Here is a 26,405-nt window from a genome sequence, read left to right as displayed (position 1 = left end):
TTAACACTTAGGGGTTCAGTACATACAATCATCTGCTTCATATCACACACATTCTCTGGGTACTCTGTGCTCTTAGTTTGGGGCATCAGGTGAGTGTGTTCTCAAATGTAAGTTTTCATTTCCTTTTCCCCTAGATACTAGTCACAGAATCTCCTGGTTCCTACAAGCTCTGCAAAATGACTACCCTGTTCCTAAATTCAATCCATTTTTCTGTCTGTTGGAACTGTCTGGGAACTTGCATCAAAAAATAACGCTTGGACATAATTTCTGTTTCTCTATGGTAAAGCAGTTGTTCTATATAATTCTTTGGGGACTGTGTTGGGCTTGACCCTGCATTAAGACAGCCTGCAGGGTTGGTTTCACCCAGTAAGCACAAAGAAGTGCCTGGAGGTGTTCATTTTGTGCTTCAAACCCAAGTTGATTCTCAGGTTCTATCCTTACTTACCCTGTTAGTCCAGCAGGGCAGATCATCAGCCAGAGATTGGGTGCACTGTGGTGTTCCACCCTAAAGTCTGCTGGTGTCAAAAAATATGCTTGGACATAATTTTTGTTTCTCTATGGTAAAGCAGTTGTTCTATATAATTCTTGGGGGACTTTTCTTTTTCTCCCTTTATTTTGAACATCATCATACCACAACATCACACCAGTATCTAGGGCATGAAAAACGACAACAAGCCCATCTTTCTACGTCATTACAGAAAAATAGAGAGCATTACCCCACCTGCCAAACTCTCCATGTTCTTTCCTGAACCACATTCTGGCTTCCCTGACATACTTCTGAACTATGCCCCAGCCCCATTACAGTTTTACTACATATGAGTCTGTAAACAATATATTTTTTAGTTTTGTATGTTATTTATTTATTTTTGTTTTTGAGACAGTATCTTACTTTCCTTGGCTGACCTAGAACTCACAGTGATCTGTCTGCCTCCTACCTTCCCTGTGCTAGTATTACAGGTGTGGACCACTACTCTTGGCTTCAGTGTTTTTTGGAGCTTGTAGAAATGTTCTCATATCATATGTAACCTGTCACTTTTAACTCAGGCTCATGCAAATCATGAATATTGTCTAGTAGCTCTAGTTTTTAGTACTTTCTCTAATGGATAGTGCTTGATTATATGAACTACTATTTGATTCTGATGATTAGGTTGTTTCTTGTTAACATGGGCAGTTTTATGTGTGTGTGTGTTATGTATATATGTATGTATTTGCTCAGGATTTGTGTTCCTGGGCAGAAATTTCTTTAGAGAATCTTTGAAGTATATATGAAGTATATGCATATATATATGAATATATTTATATGAATATTTGTACATATCCACATAAGTATATATGAAACATATATGAAGTATATATAAAGGAGTATAATTGCTGCTTGAAAAGTGTGGATTTGAAGCTTCAAGAGATGATGCTAGACTGTTTGCCACTTCTGCTCTCCACTTTTCATTCCTTTGTGTACAGCATTCTCTGCACTGATTTATAGTGTCCTCTTTCTCTGTCCTCCTTTAAGGGGATCAGGAACCACAGTAATTTACTTTGGCCAGAGCCCTAGCATGACACCAAACTCAAATTAGCACTCACTGTGGGATGGTATGCCTTTGGTCCTGGGCAGGCCTCTTTTTATTTCTGTTGGGTCTGTCCATTGTTGGAGTATGCTGTTCCTCCTCTTCCTTACATAAAAGTCCTGTGCTCCACCTGCATGGGTCTGCAGTTAGGAAAATATGTTCTCATCTGGGAGTGTTTGAGTGGCCTTTGGGTAGTTGCCTTGTCTACCTTGTTAGATTGAAAAAACATGGATGGATGGGCAGAAGCTGTCATAAAGGGGAGTGAATAGAATCACCGCTGAGTTTTGGTATGACCAAAAGAACTCTTGGTTACTAAAAAGTCTGCAATAATAAATTACTAGCTCCTGAAACAGGGTAGGCACTATATATGTAGATGTGTATGGTTATGTCTTATTTACCGGCCTGAATCTGCCCTTCTATGACTTTGCTTTCAAGCCATTATCCTTGTACCTTCCAGCATCTTGTGAAACACTGTACTTCTTGGAGCATGCTTCTTTGTCTTCAGAAGGAAAATGCCCTATGGCAGAAAAAGGCCTGCTATTGGCCCTTTTAAATATTAAGTCAGTGTTTAGTTTGTTGTCTCCTGGTACTTGAACACGCAGCTCTGTAAAGAACCTGGAACTAACCTTCTCTCATGCAACTCCGGTGAGACACAAGCCTATGAGCTATAGGCAACTATAAATGTAAATCTGATGGTGACTCTGAGGAAAGGTGTGCATGAGAACACTGTGGGAGCAGGGCATAATGACATATGCTTAGAGCACTTAGAGTTTGAGGCAGGGAATTGATGACTCGAGGACAGCCAGAGTTCATAATTTCAGGCCAGCCAAGGAAGGAATAGCAAGACTTTCTTGAGAATAGACAAAGGAAAACCCCAAAAGCAATCAGCACTAGAAGAGTGGGTGTTACCTACTACCAAAAAGAGGGGGTGTCACAGAACAGTAGGAAGATCATGCTGCTTTCTTTGATACTTTAGAAAATTTGATTTGCTTTTGAAAAAAAAATCTTTATTGGACATTTAAATAAAGGTGAGCATTCTAGATGATTTTAGGTGCATGTGTTTTTAACGTCTGCTAAATTCTCAAAATTGATAGTATTATTTTTAAAACTTTCAATAGCATACTTAACAGTTGGCTTTAAAATGTCTTAATTGTTCTTTGCATTGATTAACAGCATTAAAAAAGAAAACATGGTTAGCATATGCCCATGACTCAAGCAGAGTAGAAAGATAGACTGTGTAAAGGGAAAGGCCCTGATCCCACCTTTGTTCTCACTTCTCAGAAAGTGCCATCGTGAAATATGGTTATCTTTAAGACTTTATTATGATAAAATGAAGGCTGGGGAAGCAGCTCCTTTGGTAGAGTGCTTACCTAGCATGCACGAGGCATGTCAGTGTCAGCCCCATGTAAGTCTGGGTGTGGCAGTCCATACTTCTATCCCAGCATTTACATAGAGAAGACAGGAATTCAGTTACCCTTAGTTATAGAGTAAGTTTGAAGCCTATCTGGGATACACGAGAACACTAAAACACCAAAAATAAGCAAAAGTTGTTATATGAATAGGTAGCTGTTCCCTTACGAAATTCAAAGCTTTAAGAGTTGGAGTTGCTCCCCTCCCCAACTGAATTGTCCTCTACTGTGGCTGGGTGTGACAAGGAGAGGCCTGGAGTGAGGTGGGAAGGGGAGGGGAGTATGTGGCATGTTGCTCATGATAAAGGAAGGTTTTAGAGTCTCCAGTTTTTGTAAGGTGAGATTTTTTCTCTTCATATTTTCTCTTTTGAATTGCTCAAGTTAGGAATGGCAGAAAATTATTAAATTGTATAAACATACAAAAATTTCTCAGTTGTATAAAATTGATGAGGAGTTGATCTATGCCCTACTGTATAACATATAAACTGTATCAAATTGGGACTTCATTTCAAAGCACACTTGAATGTCCTTATCTTTGTGGTCACCTTGGGAGGGAGTTCAGTAACTATCAGTCAAAATTTTCTTCCTAAATTATATCAAGCATAGTTACTAAAGTTAACCCTTATCAGACAAAAGTGTTATAGCCAAAGGAGGTTGACCAAGCTGTACTGGCATGACTAGTTTGCAGGATAAATGTTATTTGCACAAAAGTACTTGTGAAGGGATGCTACTCTTACCACCAAAGCACACACAAGCTGGAGTCTCAATATGATGACTGTATGTTAGGACAGACTCTTTCATGCCCTAGGCTTTCCAGCCGTTGGTTACAAATACTTACCATCAATCCTAAGATGTACATTTAATAAATACAAAAAAGGTCTGTAAAGCCACAGGAATACGTACTTCTTAATGACAGAGGCAAAGTAAATGCAGTGGATCAGATAAGGGAGAGCTCCTGAGATGTCTGTTATCTTCCTGGCACTGAAAGTACTAAAAGCATTGTTTGTGCCCTAGGAGATTTGAATTTCACATTGTGAGTGTTGTAATAGAATATCCTCCCTATCAAGGTAATATCATCCATCATCCCTGTAGAAGCTCAGATTCCTTAAGTGAGAAAGAGAATGACTTTCACTGAGTCCGTTTTACATGTATTGATTTACAGATAGTTGGAACACAGTAGTTATGTGATTTCTCCTCTCCTCTCCTCTCCTCTCCTCCCCTCCCCTCCCCTCCCCTCCCTTCCCCTCCCCTCCCCTCCCCTCCCCTCGCCTCTCCTCTCTCCTTCTCTTCAACAGAATTTCTGGCTGTTCTGGAACTTGCTCTGAGACCAGGCTGGCTTCAAAGTCAGAGATCTGCCTGCCTCTGCCTAACCAATGCTGGGATTAAAGGCCTGTGCCAACACCTTCCAACTGTGATTTCTTTCAAATCTAGTTTTCTAGTTTCTTGGCCAAACCATTGAGTATTCTTGATTTCTGCTCTTGTAGGAGGGAAATGCAAGTCAGAGATTGTGCTGTGTTGTGTTGTGTCCTTTGACTCCTTCGCCTGGGGAGACTGACTGGTCCTGCTTTGGCCTGGACTTGAAACTGTTAAAGTAGACCTGTCCTGGCCTAGCTTGCCTCTGACATCATTCTAGAAATACTTGGGCAATCTAGGATAACTGGAATTGACTTGCCAGAATAGTTTCCAGTGCTCATGAGAAAAGTCAGAATTGAAGCTGGCCTAAGAACTTCTTTCAGAGAGGGCCTTGATCAAAGTGGTTCCAGGTTGACAAGCTCTCACAGGATCCTTCCTTCTTTAGCCTCAGACCCAGGAGTCACTAGCACTGCAGGAAGGTTTCAGAGAACACAGATGCATATGTATTGATAGCTCCTCTAGAGTGATTTCTTTACATAGAAACTTAGAATTGTTTAGAAAGCTGACTAGAAAATTAGAAAGGACTCTAGTCTCAGTCAAGGGTCCCCACCAAGGCAGTGCTTTACATGGCCTCTTTTCCTTGGGAAGTGCAAATAACTAGTGATACATTGCTGCTTAGCTTAAGAACCTCCAGAAAAAAAAAATCCTTTTCAGTTTTAAATACTTATTTGGCTGAGCGCGGTTACCATGTTATATATGTGGAGATCAGAGAACTTTTTAGACTTGATTCTCATCTTCCACCTTTACATTTCATTTAGGAAGCAAACTCAGGTTGCTAGGCTTGTTCACTAAGCATCTCATCACCCATTTCTTTTCTTTTTAAAACAGGTTATCATGTAGCCCAGGTTGGCCTTAGACTTGCTACAGTGAATTTCTGATTTTCCTGGCTCTACCTCCAAAGTGCTGGAATTACAGACATATGCTACCACACCCAGCAAGAATGTAATTTCTGAAAATATTCCAGTAGTCTGGCATTGTGACACTTGACTATAATCAGTGCTTAGTAGACAAAGGCAGGAGGATCAAAGTTCTAGGCTAGTTTTTGCTATACATAATGAGTTCAAAGTCAGCCTCAGCTACTGAAACTGTGTTTTAAAGATAACCAGCACTGGAGCATTGCTTAGCAGTTAAGAGCACTTGTTACTATTGCAGAGGGCCCACATGGCTGCTCTTAATAGTCTTTAACTTCTGCCCTCCCACCCCCAATCTGATGATCTCTTCTGACCTCCATGGGCACCATGCACACGTGTGGTGGGCATACATTCATACGCGCAGGCAAAACACTCATCACATAAAATAGATAAATCCAAAGATAAAAAGGTAGAAAAAAAGATTTATTTAAAAAAAAAAAAAAACCTAATCAAAGGACTAGAGAGGTGGCGAGGTCCCAAGCTTGGTTCTTAGCATCCATATCAGACAGGTTTTAAGCATCTGTAAGTCCGTCTCAGGGGGCCTGATGCCTCTGGCCTCTCTGGGTGCTTCCATTCTCATCTCACGTACTTGCATGCAGACGCACACACTTACGTAGTGACAATTTTGGAAATATTATAAGAATGTGTTTCCATTTTAACCCCAGGTGTAGGATATGGAGCTGCTTCAGAATGTCCACAGCAGCTGACTATGATTTGCCTTGTGCTCTATAATTTTGTGAGGTACAGATAGTTTCTGTGATTATATGATATATGGAATTCTGGGGATTTTTTAGAAGGTATGTAAGTGCTAGGCCCCAAAGGTGGGTTGGGTTGGTTGTTGCTGGTTGTTGCTGGTTGTTACTGGTTGTTGCTGGTTGTTGCTGGTTGTTGCATTTTGTTAAAGGTCATGCTCAAAGAAGAAACAACAAGAAGAAATTAAATTAGATATCCTGACAGCAAAGATCAAACTTGTCCCATGGAACTTGGTGTTCCCTAATCAGCGGAAGTTGTCTAATGATGACATCACCCCCTTCAGACACCTGACTTTATTCAGGGATCTATCTCTTTCCTTCCCTTTCTGTCCTTTTTTTCTCTTTTCTCTCTTAATTTGTGTTAGGGGGTTGAAAGGGGGGAAGAAAGAAGAACCCACAAAGTAGCAAAAGACAGCTACATACCTATGTGTAATTAATAATAAAGATCTGTGAAAACAAAAACCAGTCAAACAACCAACAACATATTAATAGACACTTATTTATATTTTAAGATGAGATGCTTTGTTTTAAAGTTGTTTTGTATTAACCATTTGTGACTGCTTTGATTGAAACTTACTTCCTCAGCCCAACATGATCATTAGTTGGCCTGTAATCTAGCACTGGGAAATAGAGGCAGGAGTTTGAGGTCATCCTTGGCTGTGTGAGAACCAGTTTCAAAATAACAAACCAAAAGTAGAAAATGAAGAAAAATAGCTATTCCATTACATTGCCTCCATTTCTTTCTTGTTTATTCTTTCCTTTGCTTCTTTTGCTGTTGTTGCTTTGCTTTTGAGAATAGGATCTTGTTGGGTAACTCTGAGTAACCTTGAATTTACTATGGTGCCCAGGCTGTCCTAGAATTTGGGATCCTCCTGTCTTAGTCTCTGGAGTGCTGTGATTTCAGGTGTCCATCACTCCACCTGGCATTATAGCAGTTCCGTTTCAAGTCACTCTAGACACATATGCCTAATGGCTTCCATACTGGACAGGGCAGATCTAGAACCTTTTAGTGACTTGGAAAGACCTTCTAGATAACATGAGTTTCATGGGGAAAAGTTGTCTAAATATTTCTAGTGTGGATATTTATGGCTTGTTAAGAAAATATTTTCAGCTGGGCATGGTGGCACACTCTTATTAATCTCAGCTCTTGTGGGGCAGAAACAGGCAGGTCCCGGGGATTATAGGTCAGCCTGGTCTTCCTAGAGGTTCCAGGACAGCAGCCAGGGCTACATAGTGAGACTCTGTCTTTCACCAAAAAAAAAAAAAAAAAAAAAAAAAATTGCAAATTATGCATCTCACTTAGTAATATTTACTAGGAACTCAATTCGCAACAAAAACCAAAATTCAAAATAATTTGACTTTAAAAATGTGGAAATTTGCCAAGTGTGATGGTGCATTCCTTTAATTCCAGCACTCAAGGGTCAGAGATGAGTTCTAGGCCAGCCTGGTCTACAGATTGAGTTCTAGGACAGCTAGGGCTACATAGAGAGAATCTGTCTCAAAACAAAACAAACAAAAAAGGTTTATCTAAACAAATACATTTCTCAAAATAAGACCTCTAAATGGTCAACAAATGTAAGAAAAAAGTGCTCAATATTCTAATTATCAGATCAAAACCACAATGAAATATCCTTTCACCTTAGTTGAAATGGATAACAACTAAAAACCCAAAAAATAATAAAGGCTGGTCAGGATGTGTATGCATGTGTGCCATAGCATAAGTGTGGTTAAAAAGATAACTTACAGGGTCTGGTCTGATCCTTCTCTCATGTTTGTCCTGTGGATTGAATTTAGGTCATGCTGTAAGCACCTTTATCTGGTAAGCCATCTCGAGGGCCTTGCCTACTCATTTTTGATAGGGTTGGACCATTATTTTCTTTGCAATACACGATAAGTTTGTGTTGATAGTGGAAGATTGATTCAGTTAGTGTGTGTGTGTGTGTGTGTGTGTGTGTGTGTGTGTGTGTGTGTGTGTGTGTACACATATGTATGTCTGTTACTCATGGGGGCCATTAGAGGGCTTTGGATTTCCTGGAACTAGAATTGCTAATGATTGTGAACCACCATGTAGGTGCTGACAGCAAAACCTGGATCTTGTAGAAGAACAACTAATGTTCTTAACCACTGAGCCACCTCTCCAGACCCTGGGCAATTCTTTTAATTTGCCAAGTTTTTGAACTTTGACTATCATGCTTCCTGTTTCTTACAAGGAACCTCATCTTCACTAAACTGGTTTTCGTTTATCATTTTGTTGCTTGAAATACTTTTAGTTCTGTAAAGCGAACTTTATCAGGAATAGCCACAGGTTGTTTTGCCCAGAACATTTTTAATTTTTAAGGCCATGCATATTTTAGAAATTACTTTGTATGGTTATTAGCAACCTGCTACAAATTTGGGAGACAGGGAGACATGATTTAAAAAAATTTTTTTTCTATACCGTCTGCTCCTCTCTGTGACCTTTGTCCCTCAGGACATTAGTATGTACGTCAGATGTCCTAGGTTTGAGGTGAAGTTGATATATATGCTAAGCATCTCTTAGGAGCTTACATAAGTTATTTTTCTGAGGAAGTCCTGTGTTTTTCTTTCTAGTTATTCTCCACAACAGTGCATTTCTTGAGTTTCCTTTTGTCAGTCTTTTCATAGGTGAGATACTCTTTGGCTTGTTTTGTTTTGTTTTGTTTTGTTTTGTTTTGTTTTTTAAGACAGGGACTTAGATCATGTAGCCCTGGCTGGGCTTACAACTGGCTATGTAGACCAGGCTGATGTTAACTCACAGAGATCTGCCTACTTCTGCCTCCCATAGCACCATAGCTGTGTAATACTGTCTTTATTATAGTATTGTTGAATCTTGTTTAGGACACACAAAAGTCTTAGAACCTTAGTCATCATTTACTTAATTTGACGTCACTTGACTAACCTTTCTCCTCTCCCACTCTGTGTATGTGTTTAGTGTGTGTATGTGTGCTATCTGCCATGCACATAGATATGGGAGCCAGAGGCTGGTATTTTTCCTCTATGGCTATTCTCTGTGTCACACCTCCTCCGCCCCTTTCTTTTCCTTTTTTGTGGATGTGTGTATGGTTTATATTCATGAATGTGTGTGCTGAGGCCAGAGGAGGGCATTTCTTGAATTTCCTTTTGTCTTTTCTATATCACTCAGCCTTGTTTCTTTAAGGAAGGCTCACCAAACCTGTGGCTCACTTTTTGCTCTTTTGTTTGTTTGTTTGTGGTTTTTTTTTTGGCAGCATTGACATTCAGTAAACCCCAGCAATTGTCCTGTCTTTGACTCTTTCAGTGCATAGGACCATAACAGGTTTTGTGAATGTGCTGGTGGACCTTATCACTGTACAGCAAATGCTCCTAACCACTAAGAAGCTGGCCCAATAGGTTCTCTTACTGAACTTAGAACTTAAGTTTCACATAGAAACTCAGAATTAGTTACAGACAAGCAGTACTCTTGACTTTTACATAGTGCAGGGGATCTGAAGTCTGGTCCTTCTACCTGTTCAGGAAACACTGTATCCATTGAGCTGTCTTCTCAGCTCCCTTCTTTTCTTTTTTTAAAATTACAACTATTCATTGTGCTGTGTGTGTGTGTGTGTGTGTGTATGTATGTGTGTGTGTGTATGTATGTGTGTGTGTGTGTGTGTGTGTGTGTGTGTGTCTGTCTGTCTGTCTGTCTGTCAGTCTGTCAGTTGGTCTGTCTGTAGTATGCCACGTTGTGCTTGTGGAGTTTAGAAGACAACTTGAAGGAGTCTACTCCTTCCACCATGTGGGGAATTAAGGACTCACCTTAGATTGCCAGGTTTGTCAATAAGCACCATTTGTTACCCACCAAGCTACCTTGTTGTCCCTCTATTTCTTTTTCCTTGTTAAAAAAAAAATGGCTTATAACTGCAATAAGACTTTGTGATTTACAATTTTTCTGAGGACCTTAACATGTACAGTATATTCAAATGATTAGGGGGGTCAAAATAAAAAGAGCACACATCAAACAAAACAAAACAAAACATTGAATAACTTTTTTTCTTTCCTTCCCCCCCCCCCCCCCCCCCGGAGCTGGGGACCAAACCCAGGGCCTTGGGCTTCCTAGGCAAGCGCTCTCCCTCTGAGCTAAATCCCCAACCTCTTTCCTGTTTTTTTCATGACACTTTTCAAATACATTGCACATAATGTAATTTGTTCCTATGCCCGCCTTGGTCACACTAGCCTAAACATAGCCCAGGTTTTATTTAGTGGCAATTCAGTGGATTTTTATTCTGGTTTAATTTTACACACACACACACACAGGCGTGCGTACGCGCGCGCGCGCACACACACACACACACACACACACATGTATGCACATATATTGCTCAGGATTGTATTTTAAATATGAATAACCGGATGGACACACATCTTTAATCCTAGTACTTGAGAGGAAGACTGTGGGGCTCCCTTAGACTGTCTACAGCAGCTGAGTATAATTTGCCTCCTGCTTTAGCAGAAGCATGTTTGTGCTAGCTGCAGATGGTTTCTGTGACTATGTGTTGTTTGGAATTCTGGGAACTTTACAGAGTGGGGTCGGTGGATGTTGGTCATTCAGGGAGATTGGTTGCAGTTTTATTAGTAGTTATGCTCAAAGAAGAAACAAAGGACAAGAAGTTAGATTCAAAGATCTCTATTTCTCTCCCTCTATCCATTCTTTCTCTCCTGTATAGGGGGTGAGATGGGGTGAGGGACAAAGGGTAGGAAAAAGAAGAACCCACAAAGTAGCAAAGGCCGGCTACAGAAGATGCAGGTGGATCTCTGTGAGCTCAAGGCCAGCCTGGTCTAGATAGGGAGTTCCAGGGCAGCCAGAACTGTATAATAGATCTTGTCTCAAATAAATAAATTAATTTTTAGAAAAGAACATCTAATCATGCCACTGTTCTCTCGACAATCTCTCACTTCTAGACCAGTTTATGTATATTACAAACCACTGGACTATAGAATGAGACCTTAAAACAGTGACAAGACAAAACCTTTCCCATGGCACAGGAAACACCTCCTGAAAATGTGACTGACCCTCTCCTGACAGGCATCGTTTGCCGTCCTCCTCATAGACTTGGGCATACTAGTCCTTAGGGATCTTCTTCTTGCAGTTGCTTTTGGCTGAGGTGCTCAGTTTTGGAACTTCTATGGTAGCTGGCTCTTTGGGATTGCCAAGTATTATGTTACTTTTCCAGTGACAATATGAATACCTGTTTACCCAGGAAAGGGCACCACTGACAGATCACAGATCGGATTCTGAGTCCAGGGGGCAGGGGAACATTGGGAATGTTGGGTATTGGCTGCTCCTGATGGACAGGCTAGTTAGGAATGCACCTGGTGGACAGGCTAGTTAGGAATGCTCCTGGTGAGTTGTTGTGTGCAGTGGATCTTAGTACCTGAGATTAGTACCTCAGAAGAAGGCAAGACTCTCTGAGAAGATGTTTGTTTTGGTTTTTTTTTTTAAAGATTTTATTTGTTTATTATATATAAGTACACTGGAGCTTTCCTCAGACACACCAGAAGAGGGTATCAGATCTCATTACAGATGGTTGTGAGCCACCATGTGGTTGCTGGGATTTGAACTCAGGACCTCTGGAAGAGCAGTCAGTGCTCTTAAACGCTGAGCCATCTCTCCAGCACTTTGTTTTTGTTTTATGAGACAAAACATTTCCTTCCTTTCTTTTTTCTTTTTTTTCTTTTTAGCTTACCATGCATCAAAAATTTTATTAACATTTTTTAACAGAGGTTCAGCTATTACTGAAACTTGTAATTTCTAAACTTAATAGGGGCAAATGGCTATAGTGCAGAGTAATGCCATTACTGCCTACTGGGAAAGAATTAATAACCACTCTTTAGATGGAGGAGCAGGTGCAGGGCTGACTCTTTCTGGATGTTGTGATCAGAAAGAGTGGGCCATCTTCCAGCTGCTTGCCTGCAAAGGTGAGCCTCTGCTGTTGTTGGTGGAGTGCCCTCTTTATTCTGGATCTTGGGCTTCATGATCTCAATGGTGTCACTGGGCTCCAATTCTAGGGTGATGGTCTTGCTGGTCAGGGTCTTCACAAAGATTTGCATTTTGGCCTGTTACTGAATGTGATGAAACTGGAAACAACCAAGTCCTTGACAACTAGATGTAAGAACCACCAAACCAGACAAAGCCTCTCATCACTCTTGGGGTGACATTTCTGTTAGCCACACAGTATAGATGAGCAGAGCTGGAGTTCTTCTCATGACTTGTGACTGTCAGAAGAAGAACAGAAGAAATTTCTATATAAATTTGTTTCTCTAAGCTCTGCCTGTTCTCACAGTTAACAGTAGTATGCATGGGCTGTCTTATACTTGGTTGGTTGGAATTATAGAATGCTGTTCTGATACCACTATGGGTGCCATGGGGATGCTTAATATAGTGACTGTGAGTGTGGGTTTTGGAGTCCTCCTGGATTTGAATTTTGACTCTGCTATTTAGTATCTGAGTAACTTTGAGCAAATTATTTAAACTTTCTAATATTTCCATTTTATCAACTATAAAATATGTATAATAATTATTCCACAGAGCTGTGAGAATTAAGTAGGATTAAGATATGTTAATTGCATGTGTTACACATAGAAAATACATTTAATTATTTTTATTGTCCTTGTTTGCCTATTAGTTTCTTTCATTCTCACTTTTTCCCTTCCTCCCTCCCTTCCTTTCTTTGAGACAGGTTCTGTTTGCTTTGGCTGTCCTTGAATGTACTGTGTATACCAGGCTAGCCTCAAACTCACAGAGCTCCACCAGCCTCTGCTTCCTGGGTGCTGGGATTAAAAGTGAGTACTATCCTGCCCTGAGATTCTAATTTCTTACTGGGATTATCACAGGATCTTGGGTTCATCTCAGCTTGCTTGCCTCCTTGCTTGCTTGCTTACATAGTCTTTCTGTAGTTCCCAGACTGTCCTAGAACTCTCCATCTTCTTGCCTCAGTCTCTCAAGTACTGGGATTACAGATTAACACCACTGTTCCTGATTGAGTCAACTGTAGGCACAAATCCTGCCAGCCCCCAAGCATATTAGACTAGAAAGCTAAAACAAAGTATTTTGGTCTGAAGAAGTAGCGGGGTTGGGATTCTGTTGCTACATCTTGCTCACTCACTTACATGAACTGAACGGAAGCGATGGCTCAGGCCCCGCCTGCAAACCACAACTTTGTTTTGATCCAGCTTGACTTGACAGCTTCTCTCTTTTACCTGCTGACTTCTGTAGCTTTTATTTGGCTGCCAGAAAAGCAACTAAACCGGTTTACAGCTCACAGTTTAGTCAAAGAAAGCTGAGCAACTCAAAGAAAGTAAGGATTTAAGTTGGAGTTGATACTTTTCTTTTGTCTCCTCGTTTTCCTTTTTGTTTCAAACTACAGAAGAATCTTATTCTCCTTTTACAGAAGAAATGTGATAGCCTTATGGCTTCTCCTAAAGCTTTGTAATCTTTGAGTGTCTTTTTTCTTATTTCTTTTCATCTCTCTTTTGTTCCCTTCCCCCTTTCTTCCTTCCCTCTCTCATTACTTTCCTCATCATCCCTGTGTTTTTTCTTTTCCCTTTCTTTTTCCTTCTTTCCTTCTTTCCTTCTTTCCTTCTTTCCTTCCTTCCTTCCTTCCTTCTTTCCTTCCTTCCTTCCTTCCTTCCTTCCTTCCTTCCTTCCTTCTCATTCTGGACAGAGGCTTGTTATAAACTTGTGGTTCTCCTGCCTCAACCCCAAGGACTGAGATTATAGGTGTGTGCTGTTATACCTAGCTTTAATTTTTTCCTTTAACAGCACCAAGACTTTACCATTTTGCTTGGAAATCTGTGATCCTGTTATCTTGCTGCTAATTTTTTTTTCTTTTTTCTTTTTTTTGGAGCTGGGGACCGAACCTAGGGCCTTGCACTTGCTAGGCAAGTGCTCTGCCACTGAGCTAAATCCCCAACCCCCTTGCTGCTAATTTTTAAGGGTGTCTAAAGCAGATTAATTTTTTCTTGAGTCTGGGTCATGGTGACTAACCAGGTTTTTCAGGACAGAGGAGCTTGATGAATAATATTGACTGTACATAGTGCATAGTTATTCACACTCATGTATTTGCTTTTGGTTCTTGTAAGCACAACCTCTTTCTCCATTGCTTTTTATATACCATGAAACAGTTAATTGAAAAATATTAATAATGAGGACTGGTGGTATAGCTCAGGGGTAAAGTATTACCTGGCATGTACAGTGCCTGGGACTAGTCCCCACCACTCAGAAAAACAAACAAAAACAAAACAAAAAACAAACAGCCAAAAAACAAGATAGGAAGGAAGGACAGATTTTGAAGTTTTGACTAAGGACAGCTGGCATTATGGCCTGCGAGTATGAATATGAGATTGAGGGCTGGGTGTTTAAGAACAGGGAATAGTTTGTTTACATCCTTTTCCAGATTGTGCTCCAGAGAAATGGGAATTATAGAATCTTTGTAATTTTAGGGAATCAAGCACTACACTGAAGGTCATTTAGAGATAGAAATGCATACTATGAATTAGTCGTATGTGTATATGTGTTTGTGTTTTAGCACTGTTTGTTTGGTTACATTAGCCTGTTTACCCCTTCCCCCTTTTTCATGGTAAGTTAAGGTGAGGATACTCCTCATCTACTATTACTTTGTTATGAGGAGAAAAAGTGTAAAATATATGTAAGGTGTTTGGGCTTCTATATCCATTGATGTTGTCACCTTCACACCAGAGAACGTCGGTGAGACTATGAGTATGAAGGAGTGTCCTCCACTGATCTGACTCACAAGCTGCCATTGGCATTGTCTTCACAAGCATGTTTTCACTTAGTCCTTGGATTTGTCATGGACAGTGGAATGTGCTAGTGAAATATCCATAAATATTACCACTGTTTAATAAAATAATCTTCTTAAAATACGCAGCAAGTTGCTGCAGTATTTTGATGTCTCTGCTGTGTACCACTTTTGCTCTGAATGAAAACAAGGTCCACTGGGAATTTAACTCTTGAGGCTATTAATGGATTTAATTGTATTTCTTCTCTGCTACTAAGATGAGCAGTAAAGTTGTTTATGTCCTTTCCTTTAACAGAGAGAATTGTTTATTAAGTACATGTAATATCATAATCACTTTATTTTTATCACTGGAGAGTCCAAATGCTTTCCTTTAAAAGTATATAATAAAGAGTAATAGTAACATTTTGAAACTTTGTCCATTTATCCTTGATTACTTTTCCTTCCACGGAGCATAAAGAAAGGGTTATCTCATTGGGGAACAGGCTCAGCTCATGGGACTGCAAATGGGAAAGGACTTGTAAGCCTAAGGTAAGGTATAAGATTAGTTTGGTTGCTTGAGAACTTAGAAAGGTGATCTACTTACTTAACGTTCCAGTAGAGCCTAATCTAGGTGCCACTGATAAATGGATACCATGGCCCTGAATGAAGTTTCATCTTTTTGAAATGCATTTAAGAAAATATTTTAAGAATAATTTTAAGGTTATGGTGTATGTCTCTCACTCGCTGTCTCACCCTTGTTCTCACTCTTTTCTCACACAGATATTTCTTTTTATTATGTATCTGAAGAAAAAGTCTGTAGCAGTTTCATTTAAGTGACAGTCTAGAAATGGTTTGACTTGGGGGTTGGGAATTTAGCTCAGCGGTAGAGCGCTTAGGCCCTGGCTTCGATCCCCAGCTCTGAAGAAAAGAAAAAAAAGAAAAAACAAAACAAAACAAAACAAAAAACAAAAAAAAAAAACCAGAAATGGTTTGACTTTAAATTTTGATTTCCCACTTGCCTGTTCTAGGCTGAATGAGTTTTGATGTCTCTTACTCTACCTGCCTCTCCTTAGTGCCATCTTTTAATGAAAAGACACATGTTAAGCAAATGCTCTGTACCATTTATTGTTGTTGATCTGACCGGAATGGTAAATAAAACAGAGAAATTCCAGCTCTTACATTTACCTCTAGGGACAGGTGGGTATCAGACAGTAAAAAATGGCAGGGTGTGCCAAATAGAGTAGAAACAGAAGCTGAGTGAGGAGAAGGAGGACAGCAGTGCAGTTTAAAGGAGGTAGTTGATCTGTATGGTGGTGTGAGAAGGTGGAGATGACCGGCTAGCTGCCTAGCTGACTTGGCAAGACCCATATCCCAGTAAGAAGTTCTGTCTAAAAATAAAAACAAATAAAACAAGGTACCTGGCACTTGAGAAACAACACTTGGGATTTTCCTCTGGTCACACAAATAAGATAGTCCAGAAAACCTGAGAGCTGAGCAAGCCAGGTAAAGCACTTGATTATGTAAGCCATACCAAGTAAATTTTTGGGAGGAGCCTTCCTGGTAGAGAAAGTGTTGGTAGGTACCAGCAATATTCAGGAGAGTAGTGTGGCTAGAACTACATAAATAAGAGGGAAAGTTATAGAAGGTAAAATCAGAGAAGTTAAAGGACAGGGGTGTGTGTGTGTGTGTGTGTGACAGAGAGAGAGAGAGAGAGAGAGAGAGAGAGAGAGAGAGAGAGAGAGCACATACATATAGGTGTATACATCATTTGTTCTGCAATGTTGGAGAGAGACAAAGCAAGTGCTTTACCACCGACACAACAGAATTTATTGGTCATTGCATAACTCTTGCTTTGACCTTGAGTCATTTGAAGTTAGAGCTAGAAGAGAGGCATTATGATTACTTCAGCCTCAGCAGAGCCACTGGCCTCTGCACGCTCACCCAGGGAAAAGGGCAGGGGCAAGTGGGGTCACAGTGGTAGGAGGCTGTGATGACAGAAGTAGAAGCAGGTGGGAACACATTTTCTCCCAGATTTGGGATATGACAGAGGAAAAAGATTCAACACCACCTTCAACATCTCATCTTTAACTGCATCGTCTTTGCTTTCTGCTTTCGTTTGAAGTCATTCTTAAACCATCTCTCTTAGCGCCACCATGAAAACAGCAGCTATCACAGGCATCTTCAGAGCAGTTTTGGAATTTGTTTCCACATTTGCCATCTGAGGTTAACTGGAAATTCACTCCATTGAGAATCGGTAGCTCGGCACTTGATGTGTGAAAGATCTACTTAACATTGTTCATGTGTTTTAGACCATGATGTAGCCACTGACGCAGTTCAGTCTCAGCACCTCTAGTTCTGTGTGTGTAGTCTGTGGGAGCTCACTCCGATCTATGTTTACTGGATGCTTTTGAAGAGGTGATTTGTACAGAAGTCATCGTGACAGTAGCTTCACTCCTGTGTTACTAACCTAGTGAAACTGAAAATTCAAAAACATGTTGGTTGCTGTAGCATACTTCCTGTCTGACCTAGCAGCTCAGCAAGAAGGAGTCCTGCTGCAGAGTGATCTAATTTGTGTAGTCTTGAAGGTGGAGCTATTTTTGAAAGAGAACAGAAAAATAATGGGGCCCTTTGCTCCTGGATGCCAAACTGTATCTCACTGACGTGAAAGGGACTCAGATCTTGTACTCTGCATTCCTGTTCCCTTTACTGTGTCTAGATTGGGTGTGTGATCCATGTCTTTAGGTCAGGGGTGGTGCTAGGTTCTTTACATTCTTAATTGTCTTTACTCGTCTTAGAATTTGAATGATGTGAGCATCATTAAAAGGGCAGTTACCAAGTTCTGGGTTTAGAATTCTTGAGTTCTCTTTATAGTTCCTGTGGTAAACTGATTTATTTTTTTCTATTTGTTGAGAGACAAGGTCTCACTCCCTTTATAGTTCTGACTGTTTTCAGCTTCTGGAGTTCTGGGATTATAGGTATGAACTACATCCCCAGCTTAGACTGGTGGCTTATAACTGGTTTTCAACCCAGTCTATATGGTCCCTTTCTATTCTGAAATGAAATGCTTAGATAAGAAGGCTTTCTGATGCTTCTGCATTGTCTTCACAGCAATGCAGAGGAAACAAGAGGTGTGTCTTTCTTAGGAGACAGATGTTAAGTGCACTCAGTGTATTAGGAACCATAGCATTGTGTGCCTGCAGGTACAGGTAGCTTTATCTTTGTGGATATGACATCTATGAATAGAGATTAATTTAGGTGTGTTGCTTTGGTGACTCAGACGATATGTGGCAATGCTACTGGAATATGATTTCCCAAAATAGTTAATCTTTTTAGGTTTTGAACAAAATAGAGTGAAATCTCTCCTATGTGCATGGAGTTTACATTCATGGAATATTTATGCTAAATGATTAAAGAAACAAACATGCTTGGGTGAGACTTAGATAATTGCAAACTGCTTTTTACTGACATAAGTGAGTGGGACCAAAGGCTGGTTTGTTATAAAGAAGGCTGATTTTATAAAGTTGATAAAAGTAAAATTTGGGATTCTTTCACATACAAAGATTTACTTCCATGCTGCATACCTAATTTAAAAAAAATCAAACAAAAACTTTACTGAAAGTGTCATATGTACTCAGAAAAGTATACAATTTAGTAAGTTCAATTTAGTGAACTTTTTTCCCCACCCGCCCCCCCCCCCTTTTTTTTTTTTTGGTTCTTTTTTTCGGAGCTGGGAACCGAACCCAGGGCCTTGCGCTTCCTAGGTAAGCGCTCTACCACTGAGCTAAATCCCCAGCCCCTTGTTTTAATAACTCAGTGAGTCCCATTAGTACTGCCTGTGTTTGTGTGTATGTGTAGCCATCCACTGGGGCTTCCTACCAGTGTTCGCCATCCCCAACCCCCAGCTCCTTACCCCCAACCCCTAGCTCCCCACCAATGAGAATGGACTGTCAATTCTGGATCAATTGCTAATAGCTTCTCAGCTAGAGGTAAGATCCTGTGAGTCTCCCTCCACCCCCTCCACCGATTTGTGCTGTAATTTTGACTATTTTGACTGAATTGATCTTGTGCCACAAGTATCCACTCTTGTTTTGAGTATAACGGCCATCTCAAGTCCAAAAGACACCATTTTACAACTCTTCTTCCCTTTCTCTGACTCTTTTTTTTTTTTTTTTTTTTTTTTGGTTCTTTTTTTTCGGAGCTGGGGACCGAACCCAGGGCCTTGCGCTTCCTAGGTAAGCGCTCTACCACTGAGCTAAATCCCCAGCCCCCTTTCTCTGACTCTTAATTCTTTCTTTCCATCCTCCTCTTTCAAGATGGTCCCTGAACCTTGTGAGCTAGTAGGGAGCTGTTACAGTTGTCCTGTTAGAGCTAAGCACTCAGTCACTTACATGAATGTTAGAAACCATGTGGGAAACTAGTCATTTCTCTGTTGTGTACATGTAGATTACAAGATGTTTGACATTCTTTTGTTTTTTGCTTTTTTTTCTGCCACCAAATTTTGTACTATTTGCAGTTGTTGCCATGGTCCAGAAAGTACTTCAGAGGTATTTCCACCACCATGCCACTCTTCAGACTTACTTGTTGAGAACATTTTACCTTCACTATAATAGGATGTTACATTTATTGTGTATCTGAATACCCTAAAGTGGCTTTTGTTGTTTGATGTTGTTCTTGTTCTTGCTGCTGCTGCTGAGATAGGTCTCACCATGCCTCTGCTTCCTGAGCTCACCTCAACTATGTTATGAGTTTTTAAAAAAGCTTGATATTCATTTTCTTCTTTTGATTCTGAGTCTTAGTCTTTAACGCCTCTTAACTGTTTGACTTTTGCTTATTTGTTGAAAGAAACCTTCAGCTTAGAGATATTTTGTTTTTGTTTTACTTTTCTTTTTAAAATAATTAATGTATTCTTATTTATGTGAATGAGCATATGCCTGTGTACCACATACATGCCTGGTATCCTCGAAGGCCAGAAGAGGGTGTCAGATCTCCTAGAACTGGAATTATAGACAGTTCTGCTCTTAACTGCTGAACTGCCTCTAGCCTCTTACTTGGTTTGTTTGAGATCTACTCTCATTGCCAGAGCTGGCCTCCAGCCTTCTGTGCCGGATGACTTTGGACTTCTGAACTTCCTGCCTCCACTTCTCTAGTCCATTACAGCTGTGTACCACTGTGCCTGCTTTTATGTGGTGCTAGGGGTTGAACCCAGAATCTTGTTCATGCTAAACAAGTACTACACGAACTGAACTACACCCCTATCCCAAGCCAACAGCTTTAATTGTTGGCGTGTATGTATAATCTTCAGACTTCTGTTCATAGACTTCCTGATAAAAGTAGACTGAACACTGGACTCAGAGCCCTAGTTAAATTAGCATTCTTTTGGATCCTACTTGTCTCATCATGGTGGAAAGAAATAAAGACAGCCATCTGGTTGACTATTGGGAGTTGTTGGGAAGGGCAGGTACAGTAAGTCTCATTGTAAGTTATAGAACCCCTAGTGTACATTCATGCATTCATTTGCTAACTGGACTTTGCTGAGACTAAAGATATAAGATGAAGCCTGCTAAATAGTTTGGATCTGTTCAGTTTGAGCAAGGGGACTACAGCCATAACTTTTTCGTGAAAATTGGCATCCATTGTCCAGAAGCGAGAGTGTCTATAGGAAGGCAACAAGAACATTTGTTTACTGAGGTTCCTATGGGTAATTGTGGTTTGGCAAATGAAAAGTGGCAGACCACTCATTTTCCATTTTCTTCATTGTCTTGTTGCTTTAAAATGCTTTGAGGGTTAAGGTAAATTCACTAAGCACTTCTGTGTTCCTTAGTGAATGTCATACTGTGAACATAGGTGATGAATTGTAAGAATTAAATTCTTAGGCTATATATATCCAGGCTGAATAGTAAATTACAATTTTTCCTTTCCTGGCCTATTTTAATTTTTTTAGCTTTAATAAACATGTTAATATTTGTTTAATAATCATTGATACTGAGTACCAATGTAGTCTCGGTGCTGTTTGTTTTTTTTTTTTTCCCCCCCCGGAGCTGGGGACCGAACCCAGGGCCTTGCGCTTCCTAGGCAAGCGCTCTACCACTGAGCTAAATCCCCAACCAACTCTTGGTGCTGTTTTTTAAAGTTATTTTTTTATACTTATGTGTGATATGTGTATAAGTCCAGTACTTATGTCACAGTACACTTGTGAAGGCCAAAGGACTGTACTAGTTAGGGACTAAAGCACAGAGAGGTTAGGAACCTTGCCCAAGAAAGTAGCATATCGTGAGTTTAATTTTTGGTAGTTTGGCTCGCAAATGTGTACCGTTAACTACTGTGTCGCACAAATTATTTGTCTTCAATTAGTATATACTTAAACATTTTTTATTATTTTATTTATTTTGGGCATTTTATGTGTATAAGCGTTTGCACACATGTATGTATATGCACCCACCATGTGCTTGCCTGGTGCCTGTTAAGGTCAAAGGAGGTCACCGGATCCCCTGAAAGTGGAGGTATGGATGGTTGTGAGCCATCATGTCAGTTCTGGGAACTGAACCTGAGTCCCCTACAAGAGTGACAAGTGTTCTTAACCACTAAACAGTCTTTCCAGCTTCCCCTCCCCTCCCCTTCTTGCTTTTTGCTTCTGAGACAGAGTATCACTATGTAACTCCTGCTGGCCTAGAACTTGCTATGGTGGCCTTGTAGATCTTCCTCGGAAATGGCAGGTGTACAGGTGTGTGTCACTGTGCTCAACTCAGCTTCTTGCTCTTTTCTTTTCTCTTCCTTTCTTTCCTTTTCTTTTCTTTTTCCCTCCCTCCCTCCCTTCCTCCTTCCTTCCTTTCTTTATTTTTTTTTTCCAAGACAGGTTTCTTTGTGTTAAAGCCTTAACTGTTCTGTAACTCACTCTTTAGGTCAGGCTGGCCTGAAACTCAGAGATCCACCTGCCTCTGCCTTTCCCACTGCTGGGATTAAAGGCACATGCTACCACTGCCCAGCTGGTCTTAGACATTTTAATTGAGGTAAATTTAAATTCAAATGTATGAATTTGGAGCTGGAGAGATGGTCCAGCTGTTAAGAGCACTTGTTGCTCTTCCAGAGGACTTGGATTTGGTTCTCAGTATCTGTATAGTGGCTCACCATTTCTAACTCCTGGTCCAAGGGGGTCTGATGAGTTTTGATCTCAGTGAGCACTCCAGCCATGTGGTGCACATTCTTTTTAGTTTTTGCCTGTTTGTTTGTTTTTCTGAGACAGGGTCACTATGTAGCTCTGGCTGGCCTTGAACTCAGATCACCCTGCCTCTGCCTCTACCTCCCAAATGCAGCATTTAAGGGGTGCACCACTATGCCAGCCTTGTTATGAAAATTTTTGTACATGTCTTCTTGTGGACACAAAGAAGGTAAATGTGTGAGAATGGAGTGGTGGGTCTGAGAGAAGTGTGTGCTTTAAATTGTGTGAGAAATAACAGTTTATCAGTTTAAAATCTCACTAGGTGACCCCAGGGTCTGCCTCCTGGTTTTTATATTCTCATATAATCCTACACTCTTGGTTTTGGGTGGAATCTGTGAGTAGAGTTATTGAATATGGCAAAGCAGGTAGAATTTGCATGATAATGTTCCATCAGATTATAATCATATCTTGTTGGATCTGCAGACATTGCCATATTGTGAGTTGTCAGTGAAGAATTTCTCAGTGGCATGGAGCTCTGGACAACTTTAAACCACAGGCACCAGGAGACTTCTTTCTTGAGCTGCTTTGTTCATTTGTTGTTGTTGCTTTTGAGACAAAGTCTCTCTGTGTAGCCCTGTCTGTTCCAGAACTCACCATGTAGACTAGACTTGCTTCAAACTCACAGAGATCTGTCTGTCTCTGTTGATATAGAAGGCATGTGTCATAACTCTGTGCTCAGGAAACTTTGTCTCTCAGTTGAGTAGCCTACAAGAATTGAACGCTGCCAATAACTATGAGCTTGTAATAGATCTTGTTCCAGCACAGTCTTTGCCGATACCTTGATTATAACCATAGAAGGTCTAACTAAGCTGTGCCTGGGCCTCTCACCCACAGTTCTCATATTGTTTTTGGCTGTTTCTAAGTTTTTAGTAATATTGTTACAAACAGTAGATAGATATTATTATTTATATATACATATAGTAGTATTTTTTTTAAGATTTATTTATTTTATATTATGTGAGTACACTGTCTCTGTCTTCAGACACAACAGAAGAGGGCATTGGATCCCACTACAGATGGTTGTGAGCCACCATGTGGGTGCTGGGATTTGAACTCAGGACCTCTGGAAGAGCAGACAGTGCTCTTAACCACTGAGCTATCTCTCCTGCTCAGTATAGTAGTTTTATACCAAAGTTTCTTTTACTTTACATTTCTACCAACATGTAGTTTTGTCAGTCTCTTTCATTCTAGTCTTGTTAATTGAAAAGAATGTTTAGCTCTCTTGTGGCTTTAAATTTTTATAATTTATTTGTTCTATATGTGTATGTGAGTGTGTGCACTTGGTGTGTACCACAGCACATAAATGGAGGTCAGAGGATAACATGCAGGAATTGGGTCTCTTCTTCTGCAATGTGGGTTCTGGGGAATCCAACTCAGTCTCAGTCTTAGCAACAAATTCTTTTACCCACTGAGCCATCTCACCAACCTTTATGGTTTTAATTTGTCTTTCTATCACCTTGAGTATTTTTGGATATCGGCTTTTGTAAAGTATTTGCCTAAGTCCTTTTCTTATTTTTAAAATTAGTGTTTATCTTTTGTAATTTATTTGTAAATTAATTTATAAGTCACATCCTCTATCATTTGTCCATGTGTCTAATGAATGCTACATTCTTCCATTCTGTGACTAAGAGGAATGTCCTCATCTGCCATGTCACTCAGATTTCCAAACCTTTGACATTTTACTGCCTTCCTTCTGTTCTGTGTTCTCTAAGTTCTTTATAGCCACATGAGACCCAAGTTATACCAGTAATGCCTTCTATCATTGTAAAATACTTCATTGCTTATTTTCCCCAATCAAAAGTTCCCCCAGGATTAGAGAAATGGCTCAGCAGTTAAGAGTATCTGCCACTCGGGGTTGGGGATTTAGCTCAGTGGTAGAGCGCTTGCCTAGGAAGCGCAAGGCCCTGGGTTCGGTCCCCAGCTCCGAAAAAAAGAACCAAAAAAAAAAAAAAAAAAAAAAAAGAGTATCTGCCACTCTCCCAGAAGACCTGAATTTAGTTCTCAACATTTACATCTAGGGGTTCTAGGGGATCTGATATCCTCTTCTGAACTCTGTAGACACCTGCACTCACACATGTACACACAAAGAGATATACATATATACAGTTAATAAAAATAAGTCTTTATATATATAAAAAGTTCTCCTACTAACTACTGTGTGTCTCTCTTAGGTAATTAATAATCCAAGATACCTCTGTGGGATGGTGAGATGGTTCAGTGGGTTAAGGTGCCTGTTGCCAAGCTTGGTGACCTAAACTCAAGTCTCCAGGAATTAAATGGTGAACAGAGATAATTGACAAACTGATAGCTAATGTGTAGCCCAGGCTGGCCTTGAACTCATGATCTTCCAGCCTCCTTAAACAAATCATATCAGTGTACACCACAGCATACACCACAACTGGTGGAATTTTTTAAAATTTTGTTTTTTTAAAGGGTTTTATTTATTTTATGTATGAGTACACTGTCGCTGTCTTCAGACACACCAGAAGAGGACATCAGATCTCATTACAGATGTTTGTGAGCCACCATGTGGTTGCTGGGAATTGAACTCAGGACCTCTGGAAGAGCAGCCAGTACTCTTAACCACTGAGCCATCTCTCCAGCCCCAAAATTTTGTTTTTTTAATATACTCCCCATCCTTCCCTCCACTTCTCCCATCCATCTACCTTCCCTCTCACTCTGATCCACTCCTCCTCAGTTTCCCTTCAGAAAAGAGCAGGTCTCCCAGGAATATCCACCTAACATGGCATAACAAGATACACTAAGACTAGGTACAAACCCTCATATCAAGGAGGAAACCCGGTGTGAGGAAAGGGTCCCAAAAGCAGACAGAATAGTAAGAGACATCCCCATTCCTACTGTTAGAAGTCCCACAAAACCACCAAGCTAACAACCATAACATATATGAAAAGAACCTTGCACAGACCTATGCAGGCTCAGTTATTGCCATGTCAGTCTCTGTTAGCCCCTATGATGCCTGCTTAGTTGAATTGTGTTCTCCTGGTATCGCCAACTCCTCTGGCTCCTACATTTCTTCCTCCCCATCCTCCATAGTGTTCTCCAACTCCAAGGGGAGGGACCTGATGGAGACCTCCAACCTGGGCTCGCTCTCTCCACCTAACATTTGGCTGTGGGTCTCTGTATCTGCCCCCATGAGCTGCCAGTGGTAGCTTCTTTAATGGTGATTGGGCTAGGCACTGGTCTGTGTATATAAATGGATATCATTAGTAATCATTTGTTGATTTTTTTTTTCTATCATAGGTCTGTGAGCTACACAGCCTCCGATTCCTAATCATCCAGGCTGTGTCGGGCATGGGGCTCCCTCTCATGGTGTACACCTGATTGGTTGGTCACTCCCTACAAGTTTTGTGTCTCCGTGCCCTAGTACACCTGGCAGGCGGGATAGATTATAGTAGATTGAAGGTTTTGTGGCAGTGTTGGTGTCTCAGTCCCACCTCTGGAAGCCTTGCCTGGTTACAGAGGATGGCCTGTTCAGGCTCCAAATCCTCCATTACTAGGAGTCCTCAATAGGGTCACCCTCATAGAATCCTGAGTTTCTACTGGACTAGGTTTCCACCCTCCCTTCCCAAATGCCCTCCAGTTGCAATTGCCTCTCTCAATACTATTTCCTTCCACACACACCCCCTCTGATCCCTCCTATTTCTGCTTCCCAGGGAGATCCATGTGTCCCTCTTAAAATTCTCCTTGTTGCTCAGCCCATTTGGGTTTCTGTGGATTGTAGTATGATTATCATCAACTTAACAGCTAATACCTACTTATAAGTTAATATATACCATGTTTGTTTTTCTGGGTCTGGATGACTTCACTCAGGATGAAATTTTCTAATTTGTCTGCAAATTTCATGATGCCATTTTTTTTAAAACAACTGGGTAATATTCCATTGCATAAATTGCCACATCTTCTTTATACATTCTTGGGTTGAAGGGCATTCTAGTGTCTGGCTATTATCAGTAAAGCCACTATGAGCATAGTTGAGCAAGTGCCCTTGTGATAGGATAGAGCATCCTTTGTATAGATACCCAAGAGTGGTATAGCTGAGTCTTGAGGTAGATTGATTCCCAGTTTTTGGAGGAACTGCCGTATTGATTGCATAGTGGTTGGAGTGCCTAGCAGTGGAGGCATGTTTCCCTTGCTCCCCTCTCCAGCATGTGTCGTCCCTTGTGTTATTGATCTTAGACATTTTGACAGGTGTTAGATGGATTCTCAAGGTAGTTTTGATTTGCATTTCCCTGATGGCTAAAGATGTTGAACAATTCTTTAAGTGTTTCTCAGCCATTTGGTTTCTTCTTTTGAGAATTCTTTGTTTAGATCTGTACCCATTTTTTAATTGGATCATTTGTTTTCTTG

The 26,405-nt window shown here is 40.5% G+C and overlaps 1 protein-coding gene and 1 long non-coding RNA gene across 2 annotated transcripts in view; both read left to right on the top strand.

Moving 5' to 3' along the window:
- Pacs1 (phosphofurin acidic cluster sorting protein 1) overlaps positions 1 to 26,405 on the top strand; it is a 131,967-nt gene that overhangs the window by 928 nt on the left and 104,634 nt on the right.
- LOC147997028 (uncharacterized) lies at positions 699 to 7,293 on the top strand. Its single transcript, XR_015652823.1, has 2 exons — positions 699 to 3,168; positions 3,256 to 7,293. It is a non-coding gene; the product is annotated as an uncharacterized LOC147997028 (long non-coding RNA).

The sequence above is a fragment of the Rattus norvegicus genome, chromosome 1 (assembly GCF_021556685.1).
Source record: "Rattus norvegicus strain SHRSP/BbbUtx chromosome 1, alternate assembly SHRSP_T2T, whole genome shotgun sequence".
Taxonomy (NCBI): domain Eukaryota; kingdom Metazoa; phylum Chordata; class Mammalia; order Rodentia; family Muridae; genus Rattus; species Rattus norvegicus.
This window is presented reverse-complemented; position numbering and strand designations above follow the sequence as displayed.